Here is a 16,383-nt window from a genome sequence, read left to right as displayed (position 1 = left end):
GCCCACCCTTGTAACCTGTCTAGGTCTGATTGTAGCCTGTTGCATCCTTCCAGCGTGCCCGCATCCCCCCACATCTTAGTGTCATCAGCAAATTTGAACAGGGTGCTTTTTACCCCCTCCTCCAAGTCGCTGATGAAGATGTTGAACAGTGCGGGCCCGAGGACCGAGCCCTGCGGGACCCCACTGCCCACGTCCTTCCAGGTTGAGAAGGACCCATCCACTACCACCCTCTGGGTGCGGCCCTCCAGCCAGTTGGCGACCCATTTGACTGTGTGGGTGTCTACACCACAGCCCCAAGCTTCTTAATGAGAACGGGGTGAGATACAGTGTCGAAGGCCTTCCGGAAGTCCAGGAAGACTATATCCACTGCTACCCCTGCATCTAATGATGTGATGCATAGAGAAGTTATAGGTTCTTATCCTTAAAGTATGTTTCTCTATCATATCTATATTCCTACTCCCATAGCCCATGCATACCCAATAAACCACAGCACTCCTATTTACTTCTATTTTCCAACGTCCTGCACTCACACTGCCACTAAAACAAGGAATGTCTGCAGAATGATACCACTACTTACATGAGATCACAAGCCCCTCCATCACCATGATCAGTCAGAGTTCTAGGTGCTCTGTCAAGGATGGTGATGGAGATACCAGTGTTGTAAGCACAAGCAGGATAGTGGCGAGTGTGAAAAAGTGGAAAGATGGTCATTTTGGAGTGGGAACTACATGCTTAGTCCTGGGTTTTTGGTGGTGGGGCAGAGGGAGGAGGGAATGAATGGTGAGATCCTGGCTCCTTAGAAGTCAATGGGAGTTTTGGGATTTCTTTTCAATGATTTTACCCTATGTGCTGAGGTCACTGCAGTGACACTACTCAGCATCAGGAAGCATGACCACATGTATTCCTTCTCTGTATAGAACCTGTGCTCAGAGCAGCCAGAGAGGTCAGAGCCCTTCCAAAAACAGGAACCAAAAGTCAGCAATTTAGCAAGCCAAAGGACAGAAAACTGCACTGTAAATATACCTGTTCTTTGGGCTGTATAACTGCATTCTTAATTGTAAATGAAGCACTTTCATTTAAAGTGACATAAATGCAATGTGACTCCTTTGACTCCTCTATGTACAATTAAGAATTCATTATAGACACAAGAGAATCACTCAAACGTGGTAAAAAAAACCCTACTTTAGTCCCAAACTTAACCTCCAAATTCAAAGCTCAGACAACTATTTCTGCTGCTCATTACCAAAGGGCAAAATTGGGTGTACGGCAGAAACACAGCCATGACCTTAACTACAAAAGAATTACCCATTGCTACAGAAAATGGAATAATGCACCAAAGGCCAGAAGTTATTCTCATTGAAACTTGCAGGATACAAGTCACTCCCCTGAGTTAATGAAGTTCTTACTGGGATCTTACACTATACCCATCACTGCAAGATCTGGGGAGGTGTCAGATACTGAGGGCTTCCTCCTGCCTGGTGAATATGATGATTAGTGCTACAACAGCTCGATCCAAAATTGGTCTCCTTAGTGCTTGGCTTTTTACAGACCCACAGGCAGGCTCAGTCCTTTAGCAAAAAACTTACCATCTACCATATATACTCAAATACAAGACAAGGGCTTTTCCCCCAAACGGCATGGGGAAAGATGTCCCTGCTCTTATGTCCCCATGCAAGGAAACTGTATAAAATACATTGTCTATCTTTGAACTGCTGCTAAAAAGCACTATGTTCCCAGTAATGGAAACCAACCATGAAATAAATTAAATGCAGCCAACACTGAGCATGACTCTAAAATACATGGCCCATCTGAGGTAAACATGCTGATGGGAACCTTTTTTATTTAAAAAAATGTATTAAAACCACACTTATCACTCTACATTTACAAAGCTTCACATATTGAGCACCCTTGTTTTACCAAGACTTCTTAACACAAAAATAACTACATATCAAAAACATACAACTACATATATTAAACCTCTTAAATAACATACATCTTCTCACAAAAGAAACACTAACAGAACTCTTTTCCTTTATCCGGAAACCCATGACAAATGATTACCTCAGTAACCACCTGAAACTCTCCACCCCTCCCATCAGTCCTCTCTGTTGGTTTAGTGAAATAAGCGTGTCCATTCCTTTTTCCTTCACTTGTTCTCTACCTTTTTTTTGCTGATCTCTTCCTTGTCCTGATAGATGAAGTATTTCAATTCATGTAGCTTCAGGCATTATTGTTCAGTGAAAGCCAACCCCTTAAAAAACTGGAGGTTTCTTACGTTCCATAAACTAGTTTTAAAACATGCTAATAAAGACCTTAAGAACGTTTTATCCGATCCCTTTGGTATGAGTCCATACAATACCATCTCCTGCACTAATAACAGGTTTATTTTGGTGCTTTACAAGCACTCGTGGTGCTCTGGCAAGGTGCCTGCCAACTGAAAAAGGGCCAATGTGGTCCCCATTTTCAAAAAAGGGAGAAAAGGGGACCCAGGAAACTATAGGCCCATTAGTCTTACCTTGGTCTTAGAAAATTATCCAGGAGCACATCTGAGGGGCCAGCAAGGGAGTTTATGCTTAAGGGCAACTAACATGGGTTCATTAGAGCCAGGTCCTGTCAGACCAACCTGGTGGCCCTCTATGACCAGGTCACAAAAGCCTTGGATGCAGATGTTGTGGTGGATGTAGTCTTCCTGGACTTTAGGAAGGCCTTTGACACTGTCTCTCACCCCATTCTCATTAAAAAATTAGGCATCTGTGGTGTCAACGCCTACGCAGTCAGATGGGTCACAAATTGGTTGGAGGGCCACACCCAGAGAGTGGTGGTGGATGGGTCATTTTCGACCAGGAGGGATGTGGGCAGTGGGGTCCCTCAGGGCTTGGTCCTCGGGCCCACACTGTTCAACATCTTCATCGGCAATTTGGACAAGCGGGTAAATAGCACCTTGTTCAAGTTTGCAGATGACACTAAGATGTGGGGAGAAGTGAGCATGCTAGAAAAGAGGGACAGGCTACAACTAGATCTCGACAGGTTACACAGGTAGGCAGATGAGAACAGGTTGGGTTTCAATACAGACAAGTACAAGGTGTTGCACCTGGGGAGGAACAACTGGCTACAGGCTGGGGAACTCCCTTCTAGTCAGCACAGAGGCAGAAAAGGATCTTGGAGTCATTACTGATTCCAAGATGAACATGGGCTGCCAATGTGGGGATGCGGCCACTAAGGCTAACCGCACTGTATCATGCATCCACAGATGTATCTCAAGCAGGTCCAAGGAGGTGATCCTCCCCCTCTCTGTGACATTGGTAAAGCTGCAGTTGGAGTACTGCATCCAGTTCTGGGCGCTGCACTTCAGGAGGGATGTAAACAGCAATGAGAGGGTCCAGAGGATGGCCACTCGCATGATCTGGGGGCAGCAGGGCAGGCCCTATGAGGAGAGGCTATGGGACCTGAACCTGTTCAGCCTCCGCAAAAGAAGGTTGAGAGGGGATCTGGTGGCCGCCTACAAATTTGCCCAGGGGGACAAGCAGGCAATGGGAGAGTCCCTGTTCCCCCAAGCACTACCAGGGGTAACAAGGAACACCAGCCATAAGTTGACTTGAGAGTAGATTCAGGCTAGATATCAGGAGGCGCTACTTCACTGCCAGGGTGGCTAGGAGCTGGAACCAACTTCCAAGGGAAGTGGTGCTTTCCCCTACCCTGGGGGTCTTCAAAAGGAGGCTAGACAGTCACCTAGCCAAGGTCATTTGACCCCAGCATCCTTTCCTGCCCATGGCAGGGGGTCAGAGTATATGATCTGCTTAGGTCCCTTCTGACCCTACCAACTATGAAACTATGTGACACAGAAAGTGGTGGACCCACACCTTTCCCTTGGACACCCTAATGACTCCATCTGTGTTCCACCATGGTCAGTAGCAAGATACTTCTTACAACCATCCATGCTAGTTCAGCATCTTCCCCTTTTAGTTGTTTACCTGCCACTATTCCTCACACCTTCTTCACTTGCCCTTCCATGAAGTTTTCTGCCTGCACCATCCTGTCTCTCTCCCTTACCACTTTCATGAATTCCTTCAGGATCTCCAGCCCTACCTTCCCTATTTTATATCTCTGCATAAATCATTCCACCCTGATGTAATGAATTGGCAGTTATCACACCCATGGACTCTTCAAAGAGATCCGATATACTCCGTTTCCTCAAAATTGCAGGTGTGTGAAATCAGATGATATGCGCTACTTTCACCTCTCCCTCTGTTACATAAATCCACACTTATATAATTCATATAGATGAACAATCCCAAATCTGGCAGCCCCTGTTCCCCCTCTCTCTTGTGTTGCACAGTTCAGATCTAGCCAACCTTTCTCTTTTGGCATGCCAGAAGAACACACATATTTCCCTCTGTACTTTTGCTATCTGCCACCTCATCAGTGGGAATACAATTACTGTATATAGAAAAATCAGCAGTAACTTAGCCTTAACTACCACCAATTTTCCAGCAAAGGACAGTTTCCTTCCGTACCATAACCAAAGCATTTGGTGTAGCTTTACCATCACCTTTTCCAATGCTGTATTACCTTTCTTTCTGGTGTCTATCACGATCTCAGACAAGATTCCTTGGGTGAATCTGATATCTTTTATTAGACCAACTTGAATAATTCGAAAACAATTATTAAGCAAGCTTTTGGGTTCAAAAACCCTTTGTCAGGCTAAGGAAGTTTCAGCAGTTGGTGTGTGCCCTTCCTGGATGGAACGAAAAGTAAAGAAGCCAGAGGCTGGGCTGGTGTGCATACAAGACAGGTAGTCAGAGAAAATGTAGATTGAGGAGTCAATGGGTGAGAGACAGGCTGGGGGTGGGGGCGGGGAGAGAGAGAGAAGAGGGATGAATAGTGGAGAGATACCTGGGGAGTCAGAAGTCAGGCAGGTTATAATGTGCCATAAATCCAATGTCTATCTTTAGTCCATGATTTTTAGTATCCAGGAGGCTGATGAAGTGGAGTTCATAGGCTCATCTCTGGGAAGTGTTTTATAAGTTTCCTTTGAGGATCAGCACTGAGAGGTTGGAGAGAGAGTGGTTTTCTTGTGAGCAATGTGTCCCCACTGGTCATTGGGTATCCGTCTTTGATAGATTTCTGCTGTGCATTCATTCTGGTGCGCAGTTGTTGTTTGGTCTCTCCTACGTATTTTCCATCAGGATCCCTAGCATTCAGATTTTTCTCTCTCTCATTTGAAGGCCCAACTTCTCGAAGTCCCTCCAGTTCCCCTCCCATTATGGTGCTTTTCTATCTATTTTGTTTAGCCCCCATTGCTTCTCCATATTCTGACGTATGCTTTAGCACCCTTTCCATCAAAAACTATCTCTAACTACTATATTTATATCATCCATGATACATTTTAGCTCTCTCCCTCCCAGTATCTCCACCCCACTTATGACCTTGTCTTTTCTTATCCTTTGTGTCTTTCTCTGGTTCTCTATACAATAACCTTATCTAACATAAAAATTTCTCTCAGAATCCCATTTTCCTTGCACTCTGAATATATAATCGTGATCCACTTTGTCATATGCTTTTTCTAAATCTAGGTTTGCTATAACTGTGTTAGTTTTCCTCTCTTGGATGTGCAACAGTGTATCTCTGATTACTCTGATTGTTTTGGGGATCCTTCCAACTGCTACTGAGCATACTTGGACTTCGTTTCTGAAGGTTTTTCTTCATCCTTGAAGCCAGCACCTTGACCATTAACTTATAGTCTATATTAAGGAGCGTGATCAGTATCCAGTTTTTCAGGAGTCCCTTCTCCCCTTTCTTAAAGAGTAAGATCACAGCACCTCTTGTAAAATCTTTCCTTGTCTCTCCTGTTTCCACTATTTCCTTGAAAGCTTCCATTATATCCCTCCCTACCCATGCCCAAAATGTCTCATAAAATTCCATAGCTAGTCCATCTGCTACTGGTGATTTCCCTCTTTTAAAGCACTCTTCCACTGCCTTTAAGCTTATCTCTTCTTCCATTTTCTTTGCTTCCTCCTCCTCTACTTTCTCTTTAATCTCTTCCAGCAAACCCTTCATCTTCTTGCTATCTATTTCCTTCTTCTGATATAGCTCTTCATAAAATCTTCTTGTTGCCTCCAACTCCCCCTATATGGTAGTGTCCATTAAATGCAGTTCCCCTCAGCACTGACTCTTTTTAAAGTCATGATGAGCCATTACACTGCATACATTTCACCTTCCTTTTCACTCCCACAGCTGAATTGTGCCTTTCTTTCCCATTTTCAATTATTCCTGTTTCTTTACCAGCCTTACATGCCTGGCAAACATCACAAAACAGGGCCTCAAACAATTCATCCAGAATTCCTCTGTTGCTTCCTCTCTCGGCCTGTTGCATATGATTAGTTTGGCCCCATGCTTCAGGAGGTGAAGCTGGATCAGACTGCCCTGTGCCTAGGATGACCAGCCATCCTGGGCAAACCAGGACAGTCATGGCTTCTGTAGTCCAGTCCCAATCAGTTGGTCAAAAGTCCTGGAGCAGAGTCTGGTAGGGATGCAGAGTGGCATGGTACACCAGGCAGGTGGCCAGGCAGGCACTACTGCTGCTGGCCAGTCGCAAGGCGGGAGGACTGGAGTAGGGTGGTGCTTGCTTCAGTCTGCCTGCCTTGCAACTGCCCAGCAGCAGCACTGCCTTCCCACTCACCTACCTGGTGCACCATGCTGTTCCACATCCTCACTGGACTACGCTCTGGGACTTCTGACCAACCAGCCAAGATTGAACTACAGAAGTGAGGACTGTCCTGGTTTGCCCAGAATGTATGGTCACCCCACCTATGCCTCATCTACATATCAATTTTTGGAGGATACCAGGACTCATAACAAGAACACCCAGGTCCAGTCATGAGCTGGGGGCTAATTGTGGGAGGTATCTGAAGTATACACACATACTGAGTTGTGCTGAGCTGTGAGGTCGCCATGGCTTGAAACACTGTTGACTCTGCTGTGGCCCAGCCCAATGACCTATATGGCAAATCATGAGCCTTTGGGCTTTGTACTTATATCATGCATAGTTCGTACTATATATAAGTAGGTGCCAAAGTGTTATTTAAAATGTGCTAAGACTTGCAGCAGTTTAATATATGGTAAAATGCATACATTCTGGATGAACTAAGTCTATGGGTAACGCATAGAAATTATGACAGGTATGTTTATTTCAAGACCGGTGTTTTTAAAGTTGCTCCCCATTTCCATGTGCTCACAGAGTGCTAGGTCTGCCAATAAGAAAAGGGGAAAGGGCTGCAGGGTGAGGGAGTTGTGAGAGGCAAAGGAAAAGGCAGCTACATAGCCCCCAGATTTAATTTTCAACGCTGTAGCAGTGGGAGAAGAACAAATTAAAGGCAAACCTCCAATAATTATATTCTATGCCTAGAAAATTATAAAAAAATTATAAATTTTCCCTGTATCAAAACTAATTATTGGGGGTTCATCTTATATTCAAGTAATGGAAGTAAATAAACCAAGCAGAAAGACTGGGATGTTGATGGTGGCAATAGGTGTCCTTCTGGATAATGACATTTACTTTCCTAAAAGGTTTATGTTTACTGATCAAGCAGTTGAGTTAATGCTGCAATATTAGACCATGGCTTAAGAAAAACCCATGATTGCTTCAGAGCTTATGTGTACAGCAGGCCAACACCAAGACACACAGACAGCACACAATTAACCTCTGGTGACTTTCTACCACTTGACTAGTGACTGAGGTGTGCCTATGAAAGTATTGTTGATACTACTTAGATAATGGGCCTCACTCCTTCAGCATGACTTTTGGGTCTTAGCTTGGTGACCTCATCCTTCCAAGAGGCTTCAAGTTGAGATTATTTTTGTAATTTCATTTTTTAGAAGGAGCCTTCAGAGACCAATGTGCTGTCATGTGTTAACGGCACAGGGCTGCATGGTGCTGTAAGAAGCTTAATAGAAACTGGATCAGATCAGGAGACCTGGGTTCTAATCATGCCTCAGCTACTGACTTTCCTGGGGAACAGCCTTTGCTTCCCTTCCTCTCCTAAGCTGTGTCTACTCAGTGCAAGGACTCTCACTACCTATCTGTATGGAATTCAGCATAATGAGGCTCTGATCTCAGCTGGGATCTCTGGGTGCTATCTTAATGCAAATACAATAACAGCAACTGAAAACAGAAAATGCAAAGATGTACCAAGCTTTAAAGATGCATTTCTTAAGCAATACTCCACTATGGACAAAATATAAGTACGTGAACTGGGCTTGCTACTGAAATTATTCACTGACCCTGTAAAACAGTTAATATCTATCAGGGGTAGGATTATCAGGTTAAACAAATGCCATCAGGGCAATAAAATAGGGTTTGCTTCAGTGGGTTATAATACAGTCACAGATCCAGAGAAAGACAGCAGGACTGAGAGACAGGGCTACATACCTGGAGTGTCCCTGGAGTGGGACAGGATGGAAGGAATAACTCAAAGTCAGGATGAGTAGAGATGGGGCATGATGTATATGGGGGAACTGGATGCAGCTGCACCAATTAAAACTGCATCTAGATGAGGTAGAGGTGATGGTGGTAGGCAGATCAGATGACCTGGCGGGGAGTGGAACACCCATCATTGATGGGCTTCAGTCTCCCCTTGTCACTGAGGTTCACAGCCTTGGGGTTCTCCTGGATCCTCTGCTGCACCTGGATCTTCAGGTGGTAGCTGTAGCTAGGACCACCTTTTACTAACTCCATCCAGTGAGAAGGCTGCAACCATTTCTTTTAGACCAATCTGGCCACCGGCATCCATGCCTTGGTAACTTCACACTAAAATACTGCAATATATTCTATGTGGGGCTGCCCTTGAAAATGGTCCCGAGGCTATAGCTGGTGCGAAGCATGGTGGCCTGCCTTCTGATAGGGGTGAGTTACCAGAAGCATGTAACTTTGGTTCTCCAGTGTCTGCACAGGCTCCCAGCAGCTTTCTGGGCACAATTTAAGGTGTTAGTTTTGACCTAGGAAGCCCTAAACAGCCTGGGCCCTACATACCCAAGGGACAGCCTTCCCTCTATGCCCTACTGTAATCCCTAAGATCAGTGGAGAGCCAGGCAAAAATATGCAGGAGGTGATTCTTGGCAGTTGCAACTCAGGTCTAGAGAAGCCTGCCTCTTGAAACTTGCCAGAGTCCAAGCCTGGGTATCCTTTGGAGGTGCTGCAAGACTTTTCTGTTTGGGAAGAATTTAGCAACCCAAACCAGGCTGAAATGTTGCTTAGTGGGTCTCTGCTTTATTTTGTTTTATTTTGCTAGTTTATTTATTCTAGTTGCCCATTTAAGTTGCTCTGTTTCTCTTGCTGTAAGCCACCCTGAGCTTTTGTTGTGAAGCGTGGCATATAAATCACACAAATAAATAAAAATCAGTCAATATGGCCCAGATCCTTGCATGAAGGCTGTGATCCAAAACTCACTGAAAGCCTAAGACATTTTACTGAACAGCAGACTAATTTTGGTGTGCAGTAAAGTCTCACCATTTACGTATGGGCAGCAATTAAGGCGCAGTAGACTAACTTACTGCACTGCCAGATAGTCTCGTCAGATACAAGAGGTATCCGGCAGTGCAGTAAATTACCATGCTTAAGTGCACATGTAGATGGTGATGTCAGGATTAGATTACTCTGAGCCAGAGTATATTCAGTTGCATAAATTGTATGTGAGACGTGCTTAGTGATACTAAGCCATACTTATTGCCACTGCAAAAAGAGCCCAAAGAGCCGGAGAACTGTAGAGCTGAAAACAGGAGCAATTTGTTTTCTCTGGCCTTCACAGGTGAAAATGATGAAAACCTGTTGGATTCTTTGAGAGGGTCTTGGAAGTGGGAGGGCAGGAATCATACTCATCTGGTCAGACCCCTGAGGAAGCTTTGCATGAGAATGGATATAGCTATGGCCCCATATCCAACCAGGCATTAAAACAGTGGGTAGCTTCAACAATACAATATGAGTACTTTTCAGGTTTAGGAGGAGGAAGGAGATTCCAACAGGGAATGACAGGTCTCCCACACAGTGGGCAGTCCAGTGAGAAGGGACAATGCTCAGGGGCCATGCCAGCTTTGGAGTTCAGTGTGCAACCTGCCTTTGGAGAGGTCTTGGGCAGGTTGCACGCTGTAAGCACGGTTGACCTGAGAGCTATGGCTTCGTGCAGTATCCCTGCAATACCTGTTTCAGGGAGTTGAACCCATGGCTTCACCCATGGCTCAGGCAAACTGTGACCTCCAACTAAACAATCTGCAAAAAAAGAAAAAAAAAAAGAAAAGAAAAAAACAACCCTTGCAGAGTTTCTATCCAGCATGCAGGTTTTTCTGGGAAGGCAGGGAACGAAATGGAGCTGTACTCCAAATCAACACAACACACCAGCATAGGCTTCAGTATTGCAGACATGCACTAACACCTCCTCTGTACTGCACCACTCTTCCAGAAAGCAGCCCTTGCAGGTGAAATGAAAATAAATGCTTCCTAGACAGCGTCCATCACATGTATGAAGTAACGGCACTGAACACATTTGGGCCAGATCCTTAGCTGTGTAAACTGCCATAATCCCATCTAAATCAATACAGCAAGGCTGATTTACACCTTCTGAGGAGTAGGCCTTATGTTTTATTATTACCTAACAGACAGTCGTGCCTTGAAAGTTTGATTGTGTAAATCATGGCTTGAATCAGTGGCCAAAAGATATTTATGTTGTGTATCAGGACAAACAGAATTAAACACAGACACACACGTATGCATCCTATTACAATTAGGTTGAAGCAAAGTTGTTGCCCATGCAGAGTACCAGTATTTTTTCTAACACTACAACTTTTGTAATGTTTTAATTTCTTTTCCAAGTGGCACTCTACTAATAATGCCCTGGAAGAGTGCAGTCTCAGAAACAAAGCACCAAAAAAAGCACCAAAAATTCTGAAGTGACAAAACTGTGACACACAGCATCAGAAAAGAAACAAAAATTCGGAAGGCACAAAACTGAATGTACAGCCTTAATGTAATAACCAATGAACCAAGGTCTTAAACCTCTTCAGGACTGAGACATTTATGGCCAACGTATAAATGTTCGTAAACAGAAATTTATCATGGAAAAGACAACAAGCAGATGGAGATAACTACTGGGTATTCCTGTAGTATGTTGCATCTTCCAGTCTAATACCATCCTTACAAGTCAAAACATTTTGAATACTGAATGCAGTGTTAATTAAGTAGAATGTAACGTACTGCATTAGAGCTGCATTTGTATAGCTAAGGAAGAGTCTTGGCTATGTATGCAATTTGTTGGTAAGTTTGTGGTGTTAGTAGACGTGCAATGTTCTTTTGTTTGCTTATTTAACAAGCGTAAATTTGATTTAATTTATTACAAATGCTTTCATCTAACATAAATGCTTCTATGAACTGTAGTTTAAAAACTGTCACTAAAATGTCACCTTCACTAGTAAAATGAGAATTAACTTATCCTTTGGGGCAACATAATTTGAAGCTAACATGAAGAGCATCCAAATGCTGCTCCTTTGAAGAAGAAAGCTCATTAACTATAATTAATAAGAAGCAATTTAAATATCTATGGATGCATAAAAGCCTGTTCTCAAGTCTGCATCTTACAATACACAGTAATCTCCTTGAAAGGGGCAGTTAACTTATCTTCCTTGTTTTAAGCATATCAAAGCATGCTTTAACTGTTGTTAATGCTTAGTTTCCAAGGGATTACTGTCTAATTATTATTATTTTTTTATGGAATATTGAATCCCCCCCTCCAGAAAGTTTAGGCGCTTTTCATTTCCTTACCTAGCATTAGAGAGGTGTTGCAGCCATCAGTGTTCCTCTCCCCTTTCATCATTTTTATGAGTCACAGCACTCAGGATTGCTTTCTAATGTCCCATTTCATCAGATCATTCCACATTTCTACTTCAGGGAAACGCTTGCCCTTTGGTGCTCGCCCTGCTACCCGGTTTCTCGCTGCATCTCTGATACAAACGAGGCGGAAGATAACAGCACAGAGCCCGTTCTGTCCCCAGCTCCCCTGTCAGCAGTACGATGGCCCACTGTTAACACAGCTGCGGCGCCTTTCTGACAAAGATCTCCAGGCGGGTTTGCAAAGTTGCAGGCACCAAGCATCTCCTGAGCTGCACCACAGCCTGCTCCCCGCAGCTCACCTCTGGCAGAGCCAGGGCACAAGCCTCCTTCCAGGGCAAGCAGAGGCACCCGACCCCAGACTCCCATGGAGTGCCCCATCTGACCTGCTACAAGGCACCCTGCTGTGGGCAGCACAGCAGGTGTGGGCACCCATCTGCCCACCACAGGGTGGGGGTCTGCTTTTCATGCATCTGTGTGTACATGTATGTGTATGTATACATGTGCATGTGTGTACACACATAGGTGCATATGTATGTGTGTATGTGTATATATGTGTGTGTACATGCATGTGCATGTATATATGGGTGTGTACATGTATATATGTATGCACATGTGTGCATGCATATGTGTGTATGTATAGATGTGTGTACAGATGTGCGTGTGTTTATATGCACACAAATGTGTACACACATCTATACATACACATGTATACATGTACATGCGACTACACGCATGCGTATACATGTACTTGTGTGTATTTCTATACATGTATATGTATGTACCTGCATATGTGTGTAAGTATATACAGGTATGTGTGTTTACATGTGTGCGCACGTATATACACGTGTGTGCACATGCACGTGTGTATATGTACAGAGGTGTGTGCACATGCACGTGTGTATGTCTGTAGCTGCGTGCCCTGCTCCCCAGGCCGTGGCGCAGGCGGGGAGGGGGACAGCCCGCGGCCCGGGAAGCGGACGCAGCGCCCCGACGCGGGGTGGTGCGGGTGCGGGTGCGGGTGCGGGGAGGTCCCCCTGACACCTCGGAAGAGCCGCAGCGCAGCGCAGCCCCCGCGCCTCCCTCCTCCCTCCCCCGCGGGCACGTCCCGCCCCGGCCCGCGCTGCGGTGCTCGGCGCTGCCGCCCGCCCGCACTCACCTCTCCGGCGGCGCCCGGCCGGGCGGCTGCAGCGGCATGTCCCGCGGGCTCAGCGGCGCCGGGGCCGGGGCCGGGGCCGGGGCGCGGCCGGCCGGCCGCTGCTGTCCGCAGTGTGCGCGGGGGGGCGGCGCGGCAGGGCGAGCCCGCCCCGCATGGCACGGCACGGCACGGCGCGGCGCGGCGCGGCAACTTTCCGTGCTGCGGCTGCTGCGCCCGCCGCGCTCTGCGCCCGCGGCCGGGAGCGGGAGCGGCGAGGGGTCCGCGCGCCCGCCGCGCCGCCGCCTGCCAGGAATTTACCGCCCTGCAGCGGGGAGCGGCGCGGAGCCCGCCCGGTCCTAGAGACGGCGCCGCCGGCGCCCGCCGCGCCTCTCTCTCACACACCTGGCAGCCTGGGGACATGCACCCTCACCTGGCAGCCTGGGGACTCGCACGCGCGCGCACGCTCTGCCAGCCCAGAGATGCACACGCACCTGGCGGCCCGGACACACGGACCCTGGCAACCTGGACACACACACACATGCGCCCCGGCAGAGTGGACACGCAGCATACACACATGCACACACACCTGGCGGCCTGGGGACACACGCACACATGCCCAGCCCCCCGCAGCAGCCTGAAGTGCCTGGAGGCCCCTTCAAGCTGCCCCGCCCCCCAGTGATAGCAGGGTTGGGTACACCTTGCAGAGACAAACCCCAAGATTTCCAACAGGAATCCACAGGGCATGGGCGGACCCAGGATTTTGCAAAGTGGGGCAGAGGGTGAGCTCCATGGTCCCATCAAGCACACCACCTATTTTCTCCAGGGAAAAACAACCTGGGAGCTTTACTTATAGGCTTGGGGAGACCTGGGGCAAGATGATGCCATTCAAGACTGAAGCAAACCCAATGATAACCTCACTGCAATGAGTTAGAAATCAGCTGGAGGGCTGCGGGATAGGAGCCAGAAGCAGCCTGCAGAGCAGTGTGGCGGATGGAAGGGTGGCTTGACTGATGGGACATCAAGACAGTTAAAGAGGAGAGAGGGTGGTTAACACCCCTGTGGGATGAAGTGGCTACAAGGGATGAGGTTGATGACAATAAGCCATGAAGTTAAGGGACTCCCTCCCTGACTGGAAATGCTGCTGGTGCTGCCAGGCAGTTGGCTTTAAACTTTGGGTGAAGCAGGGATCAAAGGGGGGTTCAAGTGCTCTCTCCAATGTTTTTGCCCCAAGGGAAGGAAGTCTCCCTTCTACATTCCCTTCCGCAGTGGCCACTGTAAAGGATGCCTCTTTCCCCAGCACATGAGTGGTGCCATCAGCAACCAGACCTTTCTCATCCAGTGTTGTGACACCATACCCAATGATGATTTCATTCAGGGTCTGACTCAAAACCTCCTGAAGCTGAGAGAACTACCCCACCTTGACTTCAGTTGCCTTGGGATCAGACCCAGAAATTTGGATTGGTCTTCTTGAAGTCATCTGAGTTACAACCATGTAAAGCCAGTTTTAGTGAGATCAGAATTAAGATGAAAGACTACTCCAGGGGCTTACACAGCAATAACCAGAAGTGCCATTGCTTGAGAAGTCAGACTGGATACTACAGGGACTAATTTTTCACTAGCAGGTGGATGATGTATGAGGTTTTCATTGGGTGCTGTCTAGGATTCAGGGCAGAGATCATTTTGTTCTTTGAGTGTACAGCACCTAGTACAATGAGATGCTCAGCTTCAACAGGACTCACAGGTGCAAAATAATAACAAGGCTTGTAGGCCAGTGGGTACTGTTTCATGGCATTTGCCACCATTGGCAACACTGCCAGACCAGCCACTTGCCTCTGGCACTATTTCCATTCTGGATGCTTCCATGCCTGTGGCTGAAAATTCAAACAGAGGCTTGCTTGCCTGGGTTGTGCGTTTCATTTCTTCAGTTGCCCTCTGCCACCTGCAGTTTCAGCAAATGTCACTTGGTGGATGAGATGGAGCAGAACATCAAACCATGCATTTCCGTGCACACTTTTCTTGCCTTCCTCTGTCATAGCAGGCTTAGTCCTCCACCTGAGATCTTCTGAGTGCACATTAACCAAACACTCCTGTCAGTGCAGATGCAGGGCACTGGCTGTGCCTTCATCTCCTCTGCTTTTACTTGGCACATTAGAGATTGTTCTTGGTGTTTCAGATATTGTGCCTTGTACTTGAGAGAGGTTAGCTCTGTTAGTGTGAAGTCAGGCAGCAGGCAGGGCAGGGTGGCACCTTGCAGACTAACTGGTTCAGAGAGGAATGAACTTCCATAGGCCACATCTTACTTTCTCAGATGCTATACAGCTATACTTTGTCATAGCATCTGACAAAGTAGTCTGTAGCCTGAACATGCTCATGCCTTTCTGAACCAGACAGTCTATAAGGTGCCACCTTGCCCTGCCCTCTGCCTTTTCTTTTACTTGTGTGTGACGGTTTTAAGTGAAGACTCTGGGGATTCCTTGGGTTAAAAGTTGTCAGTAAATGTTGTGGGGGACACTAGGCACAATGGTTTAGGAAGCCCCTTCCACACCTCTGTTTCTATGATAATAATGGCTCTTTGCTTGTTGCTTGCTCATTATTTCTGCTTGCAAACACAGTAGTAGCAACTCTTTAATGAAAGAGCATTCTCAAAATTGAAGTGACATATTTGATGTTGCGTGTGTATCTCAGAAACTTGCATCTAAAAACCTCTCTGGTTACATTTTTCTTTTTTTACTTTTCATTTTTCTGGAAAAAGAAAATTAAACATCTTTTTTAATTTTGCAGCTCAGTTGCTGATCTTGTCATTTAATAAAGGTAGCAATTTGCTTATTTCTAGAGCTGATTGAAAACTGGAACTTCCATTCTACATTAAATGAAATTTTGAGATTTTGAGATTTATTTTCATCCCAATTAGGAAGAAAACAGTTGAAATATAGAAACTTTTGAAGGAACAAAATGTTCAGGGAAAAATAGATTTGGAAATACAAATGTGTTTTGATATTTTTGATCCAACCGGTTGATCTTTTTACTTTCCTGATGGAAATTAATCAACAATCACTCCTTTCATGCAGAAAATTCCTATGCACAAGGTCCCATTTCTTTAGTTGGGAAAAGTGTTTCATTGAGTGCCTTTTAACCAGCCGCATGTATTTCCTAGTTGACATCATAGTTTTAAAAATCCACTTGTCTAGGACAAATAGTATCCTCTTTGGGTGAACATCTTCCACTTCTGTAGAATTTAAGCTTGCATTAAAAATAATTTAGACCTGATGGCTGTGAAAAAAAGTCCTCTCCCCATTGGGAAACTGCATACAATTGAAGTGCCACAGCAGCTATTCCAGTTGGACAGAAAGGTCCATTGGCTTGAGGACTGGCC

The 16,383-nt window shown here is 46.0% G+C and overlaps 1 protein-coding gene across 3 annotated transcripts in view; it reads right to left on the bottom strand.

Moving 5' to 3' along the window:
- The window catches only part of SYNDIG1 (synapse differentiation inducing 1), a 191,801-nt gene extending 178,547 nt beyond the window's left edge, over nt 1-13,254 (bottom strand). For all 3 annotated transcript variants that reach the window (XR_016443036.1, XR_016443037.1, XM_090052372.1), the window contains exon 1: nt 13,032-13,254. The gene's annotated coding sequence lies outside the window, so the exon portion shown is untranslated. The remainder of the gene's footprint in view (nt 1-13,031) is intronic.
- Nucleotides 13,255-16,383: the final 3,129 nt, after the last annotated feature.

Source organism: Crocodylus siamensis, chromosome 1 (genome assembly GCF_052110815.1).
Source record: "Crocodylus siamensis isolate JL-2025a chromosome 1, ASM5211081v1, whole genome shotgun sequence".
NCBI classification, from domain to species: Eukaryota; Metazoa; Chordata; order Crocodylia; family Crocodylidae; genus Crocodylus; species Crocodylus siamensis.
The sequence above is the reverse complement of the archived record's forward strand: the minus strand, read 5'-3'. Positions and strand labels throughout refer to the sequence as shown.